This window comes from Bufo bufo, chromosome 5, assembly GCF_905171765.1.
Source record: "Bufo bufo chromosome 5, aBufBuf1.1, whole genome shotgun sequence".
Taxonomy (NCBI): domain Eukaryota; kingdom Metazoa; phylum Chordata; class Amphibia; order Anura; family Bufonidae; genus Bufo; species Bufo bufo.
This window is the reverse complement of record NC_053393.1, coordinates 429,315,325-429,335,214: the sequence shown is the minus strand read 5'-3', so window position 1 is coordinate 429,335,214 and position 19,890 is coordinate 429,315,325. Positions and strand designations below refer to the sequence as shown.

General features: G+C 41.9%; 1 protein-coding gene across 2 annotated transcripts in view; it reads left to right on the top strand.

Moving 5' to 3' along the window:
• The window catches only part of ZNRF2 (zinc and ring finger 2), a 165,785-nt gene extending 155,609 nt beyond the window's left edge, over window positions 1-10,176 (top strand). Inside the window, exon 5 of one of the 2 annotated variants that reach the window (XM_040433463.1) lies at window positions 8,044-10,176. The gene's annotated coding sequence lies outside the window, so the exon portion shown is untranslated. Of the gene's footprint in view, window positions 1-8,040 lie in introns of both variants that reach the window. The other variant, XM_040433462.1, reaches the window with a different exon arrangement.
• The last annotated feature ends 9,714 nt before the right edge of the window (window positions 10,177-19,890 follow it).

The following is a 19,890-nucleotide window of genomic DNA, read 5'->3' as shown; positions in this document are numbered from 1 at the left end:
CTCCAGCAAAGTGAGGAATATCCGAGAACTAAGTGGGCCAATCTGTTGGGTGTCCGGTACCAGCACAGTTGGATTCGTCTAGCCTGCTCAACATGATTGATGCACTTGGAACATTTAAAGGACCAGTATAGAGCCATGTTCCATTGCCGAATAGTAAATGTTTTCCCCAGTTCTTGTTCCCAACGGAGCATAAATGGTTGTTTGTCCATCAGAACTGAGGGAAGGATAGTAGCATAGATAGTGGACAATTTAGGTCTGAGGGATTGACAACCACGTAAGAAGGGTTAAAAGGAGTCAGTATTAGAACTTCTCCGAGGTGACATAGTGTTTAGGGAGTGCCGTATTTGAAGGAATTGGTAAAATAGAGTATTCGGGAGTGAGTACCTATCATGCAAAGTCAACTAGTAAAGAGTTATCATCTAAACATCCAAGTTGATGAATACTTTTAGACTGCCATAATGCTAGGGACATATCAGGAATATGATATTCCAATGCGGTAATAGGGGCTTTGTGAGGTGGCACATGAAAAAGTTTAATTGAGTCTAAAAGATGTACCCACACAAACATAGTAGCTCTCATGGTGTAAAGGGGGGAGTAATGAAAACTTTTCAAACTGCAAGCAAGGCTGTCAGGGAGCGACCTCTCACATAAGTTTCTTTTATATGAAGCCACTTTTGGGAAGAAGACAGGGACCACTATTCAAATGCCTGTTCTGCTAGATTCGCCAAGTAATACTTATATAAGTCTGGGACTCCCAATCCTCCACATCTAATAGGGGGGTGAAACGCACCTTTAGATATCCTAGGTCGCTTATTGTCCCAAATAAAGTTCATGAGGTCAAGCTGGAGTTGTGCAATCTGATTCTTAGATACAGTCCTGATCAAAAGTTTAAGACCACTTGAAAAATGGCAAACAATCATATTTAGCATGGCTGGATCTTAAGGTTCCAAGTAGAGCTTCAACATGCAACAAGAAGAAATGGGAGTGAGACAAAACATTTTTTGAGCATTCAATTTAATGAAAACAACGAATAAACTGAAACAGGCTGTTTTTCAGCTGATCAAAAGTTTAGGACCACACCTCCAGAAAAAAAAAAACTAAACCCCCCCCCCCCTCCCCCCAAAAAACAGAAATCCAACTTCCAAACATGAACTCAGTAATGAGTAGCTCTGCCGTTATTGTTTCACTTCAAAAATTTGTTTCGGCATGAGCTCCGCTGTTATTGTTTATCACTTCAAAAATTTGTTTCGGCATGCTTGATGCAAGCGTTTACATGAGGCGAGTGGGAACATTTTTCCAAGTGGTGAAGACGGCCGCACGAAGGCCATCTACTGTCTGGAACTGTTGTCCATTTTTGTAAACTTCCCTTGCCATCCATCCCCAAAGGTTCTCAATTGGATTTAGATCAGGGGAACACGCAGGATGGGCCAAAAGAGTGATGTTATTCTCCTGGAAGAAGTCCCTTGTCCTGCGGGCATTGTGTACTGTAGCGTTGTCCTGTTGAAAAACCCAGTCGTTACCACACAGACGAGGGCCCTCAGTCATGAGGAATGCTCTCTGCAACATCTGGACATAGCCAGGGGCCGTTTGATGCCCCTGCACTTCCTGAAGCTCCATTGTTCCACTGAAGGAAAAAGCACCCCAGACCATTATGGCGCCCCCTCCACTGTGGCGCGTAGAAAACATCTCAGGTGGGATCTGCTTGTCATCCCAGTAACGTTGGAAACCATCAGGACCATCAAGGTTAAAAAAAAATTCTCATCAGAGAATAAAACTTTCTTCCACCTTTGAATGTCCCATGTTTGGTGCTCTCTTGCAAAGTCCAAACGAGCAGTTCTGTGGCGTTTAAGGAGACAAGGTCTTTGAAGATGTTTTTTTGTTTTTGAAGCCCTTCAGTCTCCGATGCCATCTGATGGTTATGGGGCTGCAGTCAGCACCAGTAAGGGCCTTAATTTGGGTCGAGGTTCGTCCAGTGTCTTGACGGACAGCCAATTGGATCCTCCGGCTCAGTGCTGATGAAATTTTTTTGGGTCTTCCACTTGACTTTTTTGTTCCATAACCCTGAGGATCATTTAAGAAATTCGAAATGACTGTCTTACTGCGTCCCACCTCAGCAGCGATGGTGCGCTGTGAGAGACCCTGCTTATGCAGTTCAACAACCCGACAACGTTCAAAAAGGGAGCGTTTTTTTGCCTTTGCCATCACAACGTGTGACTACCTGACAGACTACCTGTGACTACCTGACAGAAAATGGCAATGAATCCACATCTTTGGCCACAGATTTGGCCTTTTAAAGGCATGTGGTCCTAAAATTTTGATCAGCTGAAAAACAGCCTGTTTCAGTTTAATCGTTATTTTCAATTAATTTAATGCTCAAAAAATGTTTTGTCTCACTCTCATTTCTTCTTGTTGCATGTTGAAGCTCTACTTGGAACCTTGTTAAGATCCAACAATGTAAAATATGATTTTTTTGCCATTTTTCAAGTGATCCTTGAAAAATGATCAGGACTGTATTAGTAATGGCAAACATCTGAAATAATACAGTATTTTAGGAAGAGTTAACATCTTAGCAGCATTAATACGAGCGATCCATAATAAATGAATCTGAGACATTTTAACATAATCTCTTTTAAGCTCAACCCTTAGATTACTCAAGTTTATAGATAGGGTCTTCGGTACAAAATGAGCACGTTCCACCCCTAAGTAAGTGATGGAACTGTCAACCTACTGAAAAGGATATTTCGCTTGGAGACTAGCTTTGGTGTCATCTGTTATATGGAAGGCCAAAACCTTGGACTTCCTTTCATTTAACTTATAAAAGGAGCATTGTGAATACAAATAAAGGATGTCCAGCACAGCAGCTAAGGATTGTTCTGGACCTGTTAAGGTCAGAATTACATAGTCTGCATAAAGACCAATCACGTGTGAGGACCCACCAGCCGAGATCCCCGTAATCTGTGGGCAGGATCGGATGTAGTACGCCAGGGGTTCCATAACCAAAGCGAAAATTAACGGTGACAGTGGGCACCCCTGACGAGTGCCATTTTTGAAATTTGAAATGAGTCGGAGAGGAAACCAGAGGCTAATACTCTAGCGGAGGGTTTGGTATATAGACCCATTATAGCCGTATATATGGGACCTTCAAATCCAAATTTTCTCAAAGCCTGTTCCAGGAACCCCCAATGCACTCTATCGAATGCTTTTTCGGCATCAAGTGAGAGAAACATTGTGGGGTCCCTGGATTCCCCCGCCATTTGTATCAAGTTGAGCATGCGCCTGGTTCCATCTCTGCACTGCCTCCCGGGTATGAAACCTACCTGATTCGGGTCAACCAGAAAAGGGAGGTAATTGTTAATGTGAGAGCCCACAATTTTTGAAAAGAGTTTTAAATCCACATTCAATAAAGATATGGGTCGAAAATTGGATGGCTTATCAGGGGCCTTGCCCGGCTTCGGGATTGTAACTACCTTGGCTGTTAACATGTCAAGGAGTATAGCCTTAGGAGAAAGAAAGCTATTAAATAAAGAAGTCAAGTAAGGGATCAGTTGCTGTTGAAAAGTCTTATAATAATTAGAAATAAAGCCGTCCGGTCCCGGAGCTTTACCTAAGGGGGTGTTCCTAATAGCCAGGAGAACCTCATCAGCTATGGGCTGGTTCAGAGCTAATAGGGAAGGCTCAGTGAGTTTAAAAAGGATGTTATGCCTTCTTCAGTAGGTTGAGGAACAGAAGTATCCTCACTAAGATTATATAAGCGCCTCTAGTATGAGGCAAACGCGTTAGTTATTTCCTGTGGGTGTGTAAATGTAAAACCATCATGGCGTAATGTGCCTATTCTAGACTCTGCATTTAAGCCTATTAGCGAGAAGCACGCTTGCTCTATCTCCCATATGATAAAAGGAAGTTCGCAATCAACGTAAAACCCTTTCATGTTTATAAAGGAGCAGAGATTTTAAACACGACCAAGCGTGCTGGAGGGCATGTAAGTTAGTGGGAGATGGGGCTTGTTTATAAAGTTTATTTGCTGCATCCAGAGTGAACAGCGCTTCCGTCAGTTGTTGACTTCTGCTCCTCTTAAGGCGAGCAGCCGACTGTAATAGGATCCCTCTCATGTACGCCTTGTGGGTAAGCCACAAAGTTGAAGGAGAGATTTCCGGGATTTCATTAAGGGAAAAGAAGTCTTGTAACTTAGTTCGAAATTCCTCAACTCTCTGTTCACTCTTAAGTAAATAAGGGTTCAGTCTCCACTGAGAAGGAGATTGACTGGGGAGGCCTGTATCTAATACTAGGGTTATGGGAGCATGGTCAGACCAGGTGGTGCATCCAATATCCGACTGAACTGCCTTATGTAAAATATCTCTGGATATCAAGAAATAGTCAATACAGGATTGCGACAAATGGGCCGACGAGACATACGTTTAATCTCGTTCCCCTCCATGATGATACCTCCAGATATCATGAAATGGCATAGTGCTAAGGAGGGAGTGCACATCTTCCTGGGGTCGTGCAACAGTCAATATCTGCATTAATCGGAATATCACTGCTCGCTTGGCCACTCCTCAAATTTTCTTGAAAAACGTATTAATAAAAGACCTCTGTCGGATATTGGGTGCGTATACAGATGCTATAGTATACATAGCTCCTTCTATAGAGCAAACTAAAATAACATATCGGCCAATATTATCTGTAATACATTGGTGGAGAGTAAATGCTACCGAGGATTTAACCCCAATAAGTGTGCCCGCTTTACGTTTTTTAACTGACTGAGAAAAAAGCATGAATGGGAAAAGACGGTGTGCACACCTATGCTGGTCCTTCTCCAGTAAATGGGTTTCCTGTATTTAGGGCCGCATCACATCTAGATTTTGCAAGATCAGATCAAAGTTGAGAGGGCCAGAATGGGGAATTCAGGCCTCTCACATTATTAGAGAAAATTTTTAACCCCATAATGCTATAATAAGAAATGCAGTGCACAGTGCGGATAGACCTTCAGAATATAAGCTTGCAATACATAAGCACAGTGATAATAGGTATCTTTAGAAAAATACATCTCATGGCTGACTGTTAGTAAAAATAAAACAAAAAAAAAAAAGTAGAGCATTCTTGGCAAAGATGTGAAACACAATGAACCTATATAAACAGATTGGTAAAACCCGCCCAAAACTACAGTGAAGTACTGTAAGTTAGAAGGATGTCTGCTGGGATGGTGAAGCAGACTAAAAGGGGGGAAGGAAAATAAGAGTGGATGGTAGTCACTCACGCATACCGACTTCCCAGTATTCAAATAACTAAGCAAGGACAGTCCAGGTAAATAGCTCACACAGTCTCCCACTCAGAGGAAATCCTATCTGGTTTGTTCCAGATTTCTTTCCCCTGCTGCCGAGAATCCGGGAGTAATCCCCATTTGTGTAGATTAAGCACTGCTTCTTGAGGAGAGTTGCAGACATGTTGTTTGCCATCATGCGATATCAATAATTTAACAGGGAAACCCCAGCGATAGCGAATTTGCTGGTCCCGAATGATTCTTGTTATCTGGGAATACTCTCTCCTCTTAGCTATCGTGGCTGCAGACGGTCAGGGAAAACTGAGATTCCTTTGAAGGACGGAGAAGGAGTAGGATTTTTGCCTCGGGGGCCCTCAAAAACTGATCCTTAATATGATAAAAGTGGATACGCGCTATTATGTCACACGGCAGTAGTGGGTCCAATCCTTTAGGTTTTGGTACACGATGTGTACGGTCCACAATAAGATCCACTTCAGACACTGTGGGTAATGCTTCTTTAATCAGACCTTTTAAGGAGGGATTCTAGGCCTTCAGAGCCAGGCGCCTCCGGGACCCCCCGAAGCCTCACATTATTTAGTCTATGACGGTCCTCTAGATCCTGTAGCTTGGTCTTCAACGCTGCCACATCCTCCTCAAGCGCCTCGTGGGCATCTATTAACATGTTGTGAGAAGTGGCAAACTCCCATTTTACCTTCCACGTGCGCCGTACGGTCACCCAAGTTGTGGAATTCGAGCTTCAGCTCTTTCAGCGCGCCAGTCCTCGTTAATAGAGGAGCGAAGCGATGCCAGAATATCCCGCATGGATCCCTCAGTCAGCGGCGGGAAAGGGGAGCTAGCCTGAGGGTGCTCTGCTGGGTCCAGTGAAGTCCCCGACGAGGAGGCCGGAGAGGCAGCTGCTAGAGTTAATGGAGACAGCTTGCTCACGTGTGCCGGGTGCCTGCCGCTTTCTGAGCTTACCCATCTCGGGCGCAGTGTAGGGTGTCTCAGGGACGAGTTTACTGTCTTGTAGCCAGCAGTAGGAGCTGCTTTGTGGATACTGGGAGCGGAGCTGATGCGATAAGCGTCTGGCGCCATTGACGAGCAGACCACGCCCCCTTGGATGCATAGCTTTTATCTCTGAATTTCTGACCGCTCATAAACACTAATAGCTAAATTCTTATCAAACAGAATATGGCTTAATTGAATGTTTTTTAGTTCAGAAGTAAGGGCCATACATCCAACCTGCAGGGCAGTAACCAGATGGTTCAGTATGAAACTGTAAGCAATGTTTTTTAACCTAAAACTAGTAAAATGTAGTTATAAAAAAAAAAGTAATATAGCAGGGACTCCCATACTTGCGTCCGTCAGACGCTGTGTTCTTTCTCTCCCCAGCAGAAGCAGTCTGAGACCGCATCTGCAGAGAAAAATGGAACTTGATGCTGTCAGTGAGCACATCTAGCTCCATTTATTCTCCACCCATCTCTCCATCCTCTAGGGAGGCAGAAAATTCCTGGTAAGATATGAAAAAAAAAATAACATTTTTAATTTACTTTCACACTTGCGGCAGAGGATTCCGGCAGTCCGGACGCATACGGATGCATTTGTGAGACAGATGCGTATCCGTCTCACAAATGCATTGCAATACCGGATCCGTCTCTCTGGTGCCACCTGGAAAAATGGATCCGGTATGATTATTTTCTAGGCTATTTTTCCCTATCCATAACCAGACATATTTTCTTTATTTTATTTTATTTTTTTACATGCGGGTTTGAAAGCAATAATCTTTTTGGAAAAGTAACCAAGAAAAGCAAAAAGTGTTTGGTTTGTCCACATATTTTAATATCACAAAGTACAACTAAAATACTTAAAAAAATAACTAAATTAATTAATAAATACATTTGTATCACTTTAACATTTAATTTTTGTTTTTAATTGCTGAATTTCTCTTTAACTGGTGATGAAATATTAGACCCAGTTGCAGAGAAACACAGCCTTCCGAGTCTGACTGGGTGTGCTAAGACCCAACAGTATTTACAGTACTTGGCACCCATAAATCACATGACGACGGGGACCGTAGGAGGAACGTCACGACCACTGATGCTCATTTAGCGCTGTGCATACAGCGATCAGGAAGGCGGTGGTATCTTCTCTGTAGGGAGTCCAGCTGTCTCTGACAACCAGATTCCCGCTCCTGCACAATCTCCATGCAGCTGCAGACTCGACAAGGACTTCCAGGAAAGTCCTTGCACAGCTACATGTTGACCCGCTTAATGCTTTAAAGAGATGTTCCAGAATTTCTGTTTACTGTACCTGCTCCCCGATGTTCGGTATGGCTCATTGGGTCCACCGCTGTGTTTGCTGTGCTCCAGCCACTTATTGTAAACTTCCATCATAGACAGGGATCACGTGTGCTGTGGGTTATGTCACCCCCAAAGCAGCATGTCACTGGGTCACGTGCACTTGGGGGACATCTCACCACTGTGGCCATTCATTGGCTGCAGCCACACATGTGATCCCCGTCTGTGCTGAAAGTTTACAAGAGGGGACCGTAGCGCAGCAAGCACAGCCGTGGACCAAAAGAGCCAGAATAGAGCATTGGGGAACAGGTAAGTATTCTCTCTTCCGCAGGGGGTTTTGGATGCAAAAGTTGTTATAAAGCTGCAGAACCCCTTTAAGTCATCCGGCGGTTTGCAAGTAGTTAAAGTAAGTAGAATTTTTTAGTTAGTGAACATAAATTTACAGTGTTTAAACTGACCAAATATATTGTCTTTTTTTCCCAGTAGCTTTATTTCTCTGCTTGTAAGAAGAGAATTACCTAAGGAGCAGGCTTCCATCTGCTGTGACTATCCTGAGAAGGGGCATTAGAGGCCTCCTTGCCTTAGACCTCCATGTTGCTGGGAATCTAGATTCAGTGACAATGAAAGAGACAATGGATTTCCTCAGAAATCAGTGTGCCAAAACGTTGACTATGTAAGGATGCACACAGGGATCTTCAAAATGCTGCACACACTGTTTGTGAAGAAGAAAACACACTTGTGCCCCACCATTCCTGTTCATGAACAACACATAATGTAGGCCAAAGTTAACTTTTGTCCCTGCGAGCATTCTTTTATATTTTTTTTTTTATGACCTACGCATCTGGGAGCCAGTAAGATGATTTTTTTTTTTCCCTTCTTAAAAGATCTTCAACTCCAGGATTTTGGACTGTGATTGGAGGAAAACATCTCTAAAATAATTTTTATTTAATTGTTGAAATATATATATTTTCTTTTTAGATGCCAAAATCCAGTGTATGGTTTTACGGTACCGACCCCTTTTTGTACTTTGACAAAACAAAATGTGAAATTGTACAAGTGTTTTTTTTTTCACTCTAATAGTATAGGACTTCCCATATCCACCATTTTTGTCTGTCTGTTTGGTGTCTACATACACGGACTGTCGCTATATGCCTCCAGAAATTGGTTACTATACTAAAGCATATCTTCTTATCAATTAACCCTTTCATCTCAGAGCCAACACCTGCATCCGAGTGGTGATGTTTTAGAATTTTTTTTTGTCCTGTAAAACATTTTGAAATCGGTCAGGGAACATAAGCCATCAAAGTGCCATTAGAAATATACCTGTGGGTATGTTTACATCAGTTAGTAAGATGCATTAGTAATTTGGATCTTCGACACAACAATCCATTGCAATATCGATTGGAAATACCTATAGACAGATCTGTGTACAAGACAGGGGCAGAGCACAACCAGTGGTACAAAATTGTATGATCTAATAATCAGTAAGGAGTGTGGTGCAAACTTTATAAATTCACTGAGAAGGGACAAACAGTCCGGTCAGCTGCGTGCGGCAGGGCATTCCTACCCAGGGCAGCAAATAGTTTCAAAATTGTTGATGTGGCCATTGGTTGCCATGGATGGGCGTGACCTACTGCATGCAACCTGCCAGATCATAGCCAGACCGTTTGGCCTTATAAACCTACCACCAATTAATTTTTAAAGAGTTTGTCCTACTAGGACAACTTGTGTCTCTATGCCCTATTAGGGTAAGTAAGGATATTATAGAGGGGTGTCCACTGTTCTGGACCCCCTTCTATTTACCATATAAGGACCCTGAAGAATGCAAATGATATTTCTTGCTTGCTTGTGCAAGAGCTCCGTTTAATTATATGGAAAAATATATGTTCCAGCACAGAGTGATCCAGCACATTTGATCAGGAAGCCTTATACCCCTCTAATGGTGTGTTTTAGCTGCATGCCTTAAAGCGTACCTGAGATTTTAAAAATAGTTTGCATAATGGCTGTGCTTTTTGTACAATCATAACTGTGAAGGAACTGGTGTTTTTGGGATTCTCTAAAGTCTCTTTCAGTCATAGTATTCCCTATTTCAGGTGCACAGCTAGATGCATTTCACTCAGAAGTAGTGGATGTCTCCCTTCTGTGGAATCTGCCAGTACTGTATGCAGTGACCTTACTTCCCACTATGTTTGTTTTCTTCCAGGAAGATCCTACTTACAGACACACAGGAGCTTTTCTGCTCTTCAGAAGCAGCATAAAGGCAGGATCAGAATCTCAGATAGCTTTGACACGCAACCCATTACCGGTAAACCATCTTCTGAGTCTCTGTTACCAGAGAAGGATAGTGTCTGACAACAGGAAAATGGACATCAAGTTAGGTGGACATTAGACCCCTAGTGGCCATGACTTTTTTTCAGGTGGATGCAGGCAGCATTTTTAAATGAAGTGATTTAGTTACAACATTCTCTATTAAATGAAATTGTGTGAAAGTACATTGACTCTTTAATTATAGCAGGCTATGAATATTTCAAGTTGCCAAAATACATAAGGCCGTTATGCACAGTTTCATGTTGGATTTTATCATGTTTTGGCTACAAAAATATGTTTGTTTGTTATTTACTTTGCTGATTTATCCTGGTATATGGGTAACTTCAACCTTCGATGTTAGAACACAAGAAGCAATTTTAGGGTGCAACTAGAATGATATTTCAAAGATGCATACAATGTACAGTAGCCAAAGTATAGATGTTTTTTTTTATATACGTGATATCAATTATAAACAAATCAAACTTTTTTATTTTATTTTTACTGAAACCAGGCCTGCAATGGAATAGTACATTGTACTCGTATGTACAATTCTTATAAATATAATGTTCTGAGGCCATATGATAGAATTCAATGTCAGATACAGTGTGGGGTATGTATCAGTACTGCTGGCTTACATGTGCTCAGTTAGTTTAATCCTGTCACACGAGTGCAAGACATGAAACCTCTGTCAGCAAGGTTATGGGACCTGCGTATTGTGTATAGTAGTCAATGTCCATCACTCAGGTTTAAGGTTACATACTGCCAGTCATTCACCAGTTATATATGAAGCATACATCTGGATTATAAATTGTTCCAGGGAAAAAGCCATATTTTCTGAGACTTTAGTACTGATGACCTATCCTCTGGATCTGATAGGTGGGGGTCTGACACCCAGGACCCCTTCAGATCAGCTGTTTGAGAAGGCACTGGCGCATCCTTCTTACAGCTTACCAAGCACATTGCGTACATTGTATAGCGGCTGTCCTTAGTATCGCGCTCAGCCCCATTCACTTCTAAGGGGCTGAGCTGTGGCTAGACTACGTGACAGATGACCGTGTTGTCCCTGGCCTAGGGCAAGCTGGAGAAGGCTGCCACGCTCACTGGTGTGCTGGTGCCTTCTTAAACAGCTGAACGGTGGGGTTCCTGGGTATCAGACCTACCTGAGGATAGGTCATCAGTATTAATACCTCAGAAAACTCCTTAAAGAAAACCACCTCCAGAAATGTGCGCTTTCACAATAGGTACAATTTTGAGAGTAGTCAGCACATGGAAAAGTGTGTGTAGTCAACATTTTCTCAAAATTTGGATAATTACGAACTAGACTATCTTGTGGTTTCCATATGGTGCATATGTAGGATGTCCCTGGGGGAACCCATTTAGGGTATTGCTCCACTCCAAATGCATCATGAATTACCGTAAGCCTCCTACTGCATAACTGCATTTAACTTTGAAGGGGTACAGTCTGATAGCAAAACTATTTAAAGCAAAAAGCATCACTTCTGATGATCTTGAACATACTAATGCTTGTATGCTAATATACGGCCTAAGAGCTGCTTAGCAAATGTTGGCGCTTTCTTTGTATTACTTACGAATTGCAGGTAAGCCGTTAAACTCAGGGATGAAAGGGTTAATGCTGTTGTGTCCTGTGTGTTACAAGTTTTAAATAATAAACTCAACAGACCATAATTTGCAGCTATGCAATTTTTTTAGAATACAAATTCAGTTTTTTTAAGTGGTAAATTAATTTTAATTTACGGGTAATTATTATTGGCCATTATGGTACATGAAATATGCTGTAATTAATGTGTTGTAACCTTGTTATTATTGTATGAGATTCTTTTGAAAGTAAAGGAAATCCTGTGCTGGATCTTGTTAAGCTGTCTCAATCAAAGAGAACATCACTGTTGATTATTATTATTATTATTTTTTGAAGTTCAGCTGCTTGATTATTGTGATGCTTTATAATTCAGAAATTGAAGCACCTTGTACAATAGCTTGGTCAGACTGTCATTAAAATGTTGCAGTAATTTTTTATTGTGAACACTTACCAATTGGAATTAGAGAGGTGTTAGATCATGCAAGGTTTTTATTTTTTTTAAAAGAATAATTTAAAAAAGATAATTTTCCTACCATAGTTACTACTCAGGACATGCATAGTCACATTCTGTTCATTTGTAATCCCTATTGTACATACACTACTCACAAAAAGTTAGGGATATTTGGCTTTTGGATGAAATTTATGGAAAACATAAAGGTCACACTACAGTGATATTATATCATGAAAGTCAATGTCTTAATAACTTGTCCTGTGGCCATTGAGCATCAAATACAGCTTTACAACGATGTCTCATGCTGTTAACAAGTCTACTTATTGTCTGCTAAGGCATGGCATCCCACTCTTCTTGAGGGGTGGCCCTCAAGTCATTGAGGTTCTGGGGTACAGAGTTATGAGCCTCTACATGGCAACTCAGCTGATTCTATAGGTTTTCAATTGGATTCAGGTCTGGAGAAAGTGCAGGCCACTTCATTTTAGGTCCCCCAGTCTCCAGCAGCCATTCCCTAATGATGTGACCTCGATGAGCTGGAGCATTGTCTTCCATGAAGATGAAATTAGGCATGTGTTGTTCATGCACAGGCACAATGACTTTATTAATGAAGTTATGCAAGTAGTTTGGGCTTGTCACTGTACTATTCACAAAGTGTAGGGCAGTTCTGTATTGACTAGACACACCTGCCCACACTACCACCACCATCAATGGCAAACAGTGGCTGATGCATAGCGCTCTTCTTGACATCTCCAACATTGTTGGCAGCCATCATTTCTGCTCAGCGTGAATCGACTATAATCAGTGAATAGCACTTAGGCCCACTGGTCCCTTGTCCAGTGTAAATACGCCTTGGCCTATGTAAGACGATGACGCCTGTGGTCAGGTACCTTTGCAAGGTCGTCTAGCAGGCAGATCATGCTGATGTAAATGGTTTCGAATAGTCTGACGTGACACCTGGGTGCCTCTCACATCCCTTAAATGTGCTTGGAGTTGTGTGGCATTCATCATCCGGTTCCGCAGGACACTTTTCACAAAGAAGCAGTCATCAGTGTGGGATGTGGTTAAAGAACGTCCACTTCTATGCCTTTTTGTGACTCTTCCGGTCTCTTTGTATCTCTGTTGCAACCTGCTGACGACACTCTAAGGTAAGTGGCCACTTCTGTCTGAGAACATCCTGCTTGAAACCTTGCAATTTTGAGGTACTGTTGATCATTTGCTAGGGGTTGTCTTGGTCTCATGATATGAACAGCACGATGATGACTGTTTAACCTCTTCCCGACCGCAATCTGTATATATACGTGATAGCTGCACATGCCCTGTGCAGCTATCACGTCTATAAACGTCAAGACAGTTCTTTAATCCAAGCGCTGCAAAGCGCTTGGATTAAAGCTTCTGCCCCTGCCCTGGTGCTGTCACGGACAGCATACAGTGCAGTAATGCCGGCAAGGGACCAATCAGAGTGGCCCCTTGCCGGCAATCGATCCGATTGGTTAGTCTGTGCAGACTAACCAATTGGATCGCGGCAGTGTTAAAATGCCGGTTTCAGGCTCTGATCTGTGCTCTGCAGATCAGAGCCTGAAAGCCGATAGTGTTCCTCATGCCCCCCGATCTGTGCCACTCCAAGCCCTTGGTGCCCCTCTGTGCCCCCCCCATCTATGCCCCGGCGATCTGTGCCCATCTCCTTCCTGCCCTGATGGCATGCGATCCGCCCCCTCCCCGCCCCATGCATTAATTTTCTAGCCGCCCCTCCTGCCCCATTGTAGTCTGTACCCCCCGACCCCCCCCTTCCAGCGCTGCCCCAAATTCCCCATTCTGTGTGTGATGGCGGCGGCTCCATTCCTGAGCCGCCGCCATCAGCAGAGAGTGTCAGCTCTATGCTGACACTCTCCTGTAACCCCATAGATTCTGCGGTTGCGGCATCCATGGGGTTAACAGAGAGAGGGAGCTCCCTCTCTCCACCATCGGGGCTGCAGCGCTGTGATTGCAGCACCCGATGGTTGCCATGGCAACTGGACGCTTTGCAAAAGCGTCCGGTTGCCATGGCAAAGGCGTCCAGTGCTGCCACCTACAGGCAATCTGGAAGTATTATACTTTGCAATGTAGGAGCATTGCAAAGTATAGTACAACTATCAGCCCCACTGGATCTTCATGATCCAAGAGGGACTTGATAAAAAAAAAAAGTGAAAATAATAAAAGTAAAAATAAATCAATAAATAAATAAAAATGTAAATAAAAAAAGACATTGCCTTTTCCTATAAAAAAATGAAAAAATAAAATACACATATTAGGTGTCACCGCGTCCGTAACGACCGTCTCTATAAATATATCACATGATGGACCCCGTCTGATAAACACCATAAAAATAAAATAAAAAAAAGTGCCAAAAAAGCTATTTTTGTCACCTTACATCACAAAAAGTGCAACAGCAAGCGATCAAAAAGGCTTATGACCCCCAAAATAGTACCAATCAAACCGTCACCTCGTCCCGCAAAAAATGATACCCTATTTAAGACAATCGCCCAAAAAATAAAAAAGCTATGGCTCTCAGACTATAGAGACACTAAAACATCATTTTTTGGGGTTTCAGAAATGCTATTATTGTGTAAAACTTAAATAAATAAGAAAAAGTATACATATTAGGTATTGCCACGTCCGTAACGATCTTCTCTATAAAACTATCACATGACCTAACTCCTCAGATGAACGCTGTAAAAATAAATAAATGAAAACTGTTCCAAAACAGCCAATTTTTGGGTCACCTTGCCCCATAAAGTGTAATAATGAATGATCAAAAAATCCTATGTACCCAAAAATGGTACCAATAAAAACCTCAACACTTTCTGCAAAAAACGAGCCCCTGCACAAGACGATCGGCAGAAAAATAAAAAACATATGGCGTTCAGAAAACCAATCCAGCACAATCTACCTTCCAAAAACCGTATGGCATTCCTTTCCTTCTGCGCCCTGCCGTGTGCCCGTACAGCAGTTTATGACCACATGTGGGGTGTTTCTGTAAACCGCGGAATCAGGGTAATAAATATTGAGTTTTGTTTGGCTGTTAACCCTCAATGTGTTAAAGAAAAAAAATATATAAAATGGAAAATCTGCCAAAAAAGTTAAATTTTTACATTTCATCTCCATTTTCCTTTAATTCTTTTGGAACGCCTAAAGGGTTAACAAAGTTTGTAAAATCAGTTTTGAGTAACTTGAGGGGTGTAGTTTCTATAATGGGGTCATTTATGGGGGTTTCCACTATGTAAGCCCCACAAAGGGACTTCAGACCTGAACTGGTCCTTAAAAAGTGGGTTTTGGAAATTTTCTTAAAAATTGTAAGAATTGCTTCTAAACTTCTAAGCCTTCTAACGTCCTAAAAAAATAAAATGACATTTCCAAAATGATGCCAACATAAAGTAGACATATGGGGAATGTTAAGTAATAAATATTTTATTAGGTATGACTTTCTGTTTTAGAAGCAGAGAAATAGAAATTTGGAAAATTGTGAATTTTTCAAAATTTTTGGTAAATTTGGGATTTTTTCATAAATAAAGGTGAAATATATTGACTCAAATATATGACTATCATGAAGTACAATGTGTCACGAGAAAACAATCTCAGAATGGCGTGGATAAGTAAAAGTGTTCCAAAGCTATTACCACATAAAGTGACACATGTCAGATTTGTTAATTTTGACCTGAACACTGGGGCATCAATGACCCTTGGTCATGAAAGGGTTAAATACCAATTCGAATTGAACCAGAAAATTTATTAGGAGATTCATGGATCAAACACCTGTTTTGAATTTTGCCGTTAAGCTCCTAGTTAGAGACCAGCAAGTCATGCAAAAAGTACTGAAATAGTTGGACATGTGCATTCAAAAGTTTAGAGATCGTGACATTAAGTTCACCTGTAAAGGTTAGTGTTTTTTAGGTTCATCCTGAAATAAATTTCACCCACAAGACAAATATCCCTAACTTGTTGTGAGTAGTGTATGTACCCTTCCTTGCCTTTCCTCTTGGCTCAACATATCCTGAGAAGACCAGAAAAAAAAGCATGATTTTTTTTCATACTGTTACAAGATGTATCTTCTGTGTGTGTCTACATATGGCCACCCGGTGGTGGTGAAAATTACCGACTGTCAAAGGTTTTGCTAGTATATTGCAATATTGAATTCGTTTCTTGAGGAATTAGAGTCCCTAACCAAATTCAAGAAGTGGTAAGGGTGGACATATCTGTAGGAGTATTCTACTCTACTAAACCACACGTACAGATGTATTTATCAGAGAGGGGCTCATCCTTCGTAGGTGTCCAAACCAAGTTTAAGATAAAGAAGGCTTATTATATCCCCTAATACATATTTGTTGTTAGTACTGTGCGAACACAAGGGGTGGAAGATGTGATTGGATAATGTATCCTATCTGTCAGAGAGAGACACTACGGATCTATATAGCAACTGAACGACAATTGTTCGTTCAAACCCGTAGGCACCACTGTTTTAAGATGAAAGATCCACCATGTCTCTCTCTGCTTGATTTGCTATCCGGATTGTGACATATAACCGGATGGCAATTCATATATAGTCAGGGTCTATACAGGACTCAAGATTATTAATTAGGAATTATCCTGTGTCACGTGTATTGGCTGGAAGAGGTATCCCTATACCAGGGAGCCTCTCAGATTTAATTTTGTCCCCTGATGAATCAGACATCACTGAGGAAACGCGTCGGGACACTGTATCTCTCTGATAAATACATCTGTACGTGTATGATTTAGACCAGGAGTCACGGCCCCTTACATTGGCACTGTAACTTTACCTGGACTCCAATCACCACGTCCTTTCTGCCAACTTTAGTGCTCACACCCGGTAGAGATTTAGGTCATCACAGGACCATTTATTCTGTCTATCGGGCAAAGCTGGGCAGTCCATCTTCAGGGAGGGTGAATCTAGGGATCTTGCATTAGATAGTGGAGAGAATAAGATAGAGATAGGGACATCTAGGGATTGGACCCAGCAGTGTGTCTCTCTACCTTGGTACTCACGTACCCCTCACCCTATCTGTTACAAACACTATCCCTATATATGGTTCCTTCCCATCTCCGTCCATTTATTCAGGAGACTAGTGTAACCAGTGGTTACAAACATTTTTTCCTTTTGACTGTTTATATTTAAGGGCCTATCTTTTATTCATTGACATAAATTAAATGTTAAGTTTTAAATTAAATTAAATAAGCTACCCATAACTTGTTAATTCTCTCTAGACTAAAAGGGTTTAGCCCACTATTTAGTTACTGCAGTCTGACCCACTATAAACGGTTCTGTAAATAACTTATATAGTAATACTATCATGAGATGTGCATATATGTATATCGATTTTGGCACTTGTCACTTTTTTCAGGTTTTGCAATTGGGGTTTAGCACTTATATTTGATTGCTTTGCATGTTTTTCAGTGTATTAGGTTAGGTACACCTGGTTATATGATGTTTTTCCACATCACCGCTACTTTTCTTACAGCATCTGGGGTGTACGCATTCTAGGCATGCGCTGATGCGGGCGCGTTGTCATGGTGCTCCGTTTGGCTCTCCTTCTCCGGTGGCCTAGGTGGGCAGTGTCTTGCGTCTCGCGTCACCCATTACGGGATGACGCGGGTGATCACGTGAGCGCGTGCCGCGGTGGAAGGGGTGGCGCGCTATGATGACGCGATCCCTACTCAACTTGCTGGATATGCGTCATATATTGACCTCAGGTGCATTGATTTACATCTTGCTGGATATGCGTTACTGATTCATCTCAGGTGCGTATGTAGCATAAATACCCGCTCTTAATTCACTCACATTAGCCTCCTGACGAAGCCAGTAGGGTGGCGAAACACGCGTTGGGGGCATAGGCATAATTTTTGCCTCGGGTACATCGCTCATCATGGGTAATTGATCAATGTTCCTCACAGTATTATTGTGTTATTAACATGCAATATTTGTGTGGTTTGTGGGTCAACCATTGTGCTATGACATATGTCTTGATTGGACACTCTTCTGACAGGTCACTGGTTTTCCCAAACCACCTGCATGCAGTTCTATCTTTACTGTATGTTCATTAATATATCTACTGTGGGCACTGTGTTTATGTATATTGTATCAGTGTTTACTGCAGCTAGCATCTGTGGTCACTTGTAGCCCTTGCATACACACTTTGATATGCAGACCCATTGACACACGTATGTGTCATCCTTGACTGGACACGGCTCCGGCCTGTTATTGGTCCCCATTCATCGTGTGTATACATTAGTTGTATTATCAATTTTCATCATTTTTTGCACATTGTTAGTTTCACTTATCTTCATTGTGCATTCTGGGGGCTATATGTACATGTTTTACCCAGGGACATTCATACCATCATTATATCGAGCTGAGTACCTGTGCGATTCCCTCTATCAGGGGTTATCAGGAGTGAGGAGATCTAGTTACCTCCTCCTCCTCCTCCTCTTCGTTTGTTTTCAACTTGTCTATTTTTAGTATTAATAAAGATTTACTACATATTACATGTGAATACTTTGGTATCATTTATGGGGGCTATTGGGTTGGTCTGGATAGGAGTCGCAAATTGTATGTCTAGCCCCCCTTGCTATCTTAAACTGTTATATCTGAGGTATATGTTGGTTCTACAGGTAAGGGCTTACCTGTGCCTCACCGGGCTTGTGAGAAAAGATGGCAGCCTGCATGTGTTCGCGGGCGAACAATGCGAACTGGCCATCACTGATCCTAAACGGTGGTTAATTTCTTATTTTTTTTAAATAATTAAACAAATGTTACCACTTTACCTCCACCCCTAATGTTATATACTCTGTTGCTATTATTATATCATTGAGCAGATGATCCATTCCAGCCGTATTAATTCTTAATGAGATAGCATTCATCCACTACAATAGAATTAGAGATCTAATTCTGTAGTCGTAAATTACCTCTTCCCTGCAATTGACTGCATTTGAATGTCCAATCCAGTGACTTACATTTATGATTACTGACTTGAAACACCAACTATCTTTGAATCCAAATACCTAGGGGCATAATGCTAGTTGCACCTTTATTCAGTGTATCAGTGGCGGTCACTGGGCACAACACCCCATCCCCCATCAATGACATCTCAGTGACATGCCTGAAGATGTTTTAAGCCTCGGCTACACTTAAAGTGGCTCTGTCACCAGGATCAACACTATTAAAGCATATGTACTGCCTGGTAGGGCTTAACATGCTGATTAAAACTATACCTTTCTTTTGTCTGTATGCTAAACAACTGCAGAGATATTTGTGTATTCATATGCAAATAAGCAATTTTGAGTACCAGGAGGTGGGGCTGAATCCTTGGAGCACTGCTTTGTAACACCCCCTGTGCTCTGCACACTCCCCCCTCCACTTGATTGACAGGGCTAGGCATGTTGAGGGCAGAGCAGTGTCCTAGCATCTACTTTCATATATTTTAGATTCATTACACACAACTGAAGTAGTTCAAGCCTTTTCTTGTTTTAATATTGATGATTTTGGCATACAGCTCATAAAAACCCAAAATTCCGATCTCAAAAAATTAGCATATCATGAAAAGGTTCTCTAAACGAGCTATTAACCTAATCATCTGAATCAACTAATTAACTCTAAACACCTGCAAAAGATTCCTGAGGCTTTTAAAAACTCCCAGCCTGGTTCATTACTCAAAAACGCAATCATGGGTAAGACTGCCGACCTGACTGCTGTCCAGAAGGCCATCATTGACACCCGCAATCAAGAGGGTAAGACACAGAAAGAAATTTCTGAACGAATAGGCTGTTCCCAGAGGGCTCTATCAAGGCACCTCAGTGGGAAGTCTGTGGGAAGGAAAAAGCGTGGCAGAAAACGCTGCACAACGAGAAGAGGTGACCGGACCCTGAGGAAGATTGTGGAGAAGGACCGATTCCAGACCTTGGGGGACCTGCGGAAGCAGTGGACTGAGTC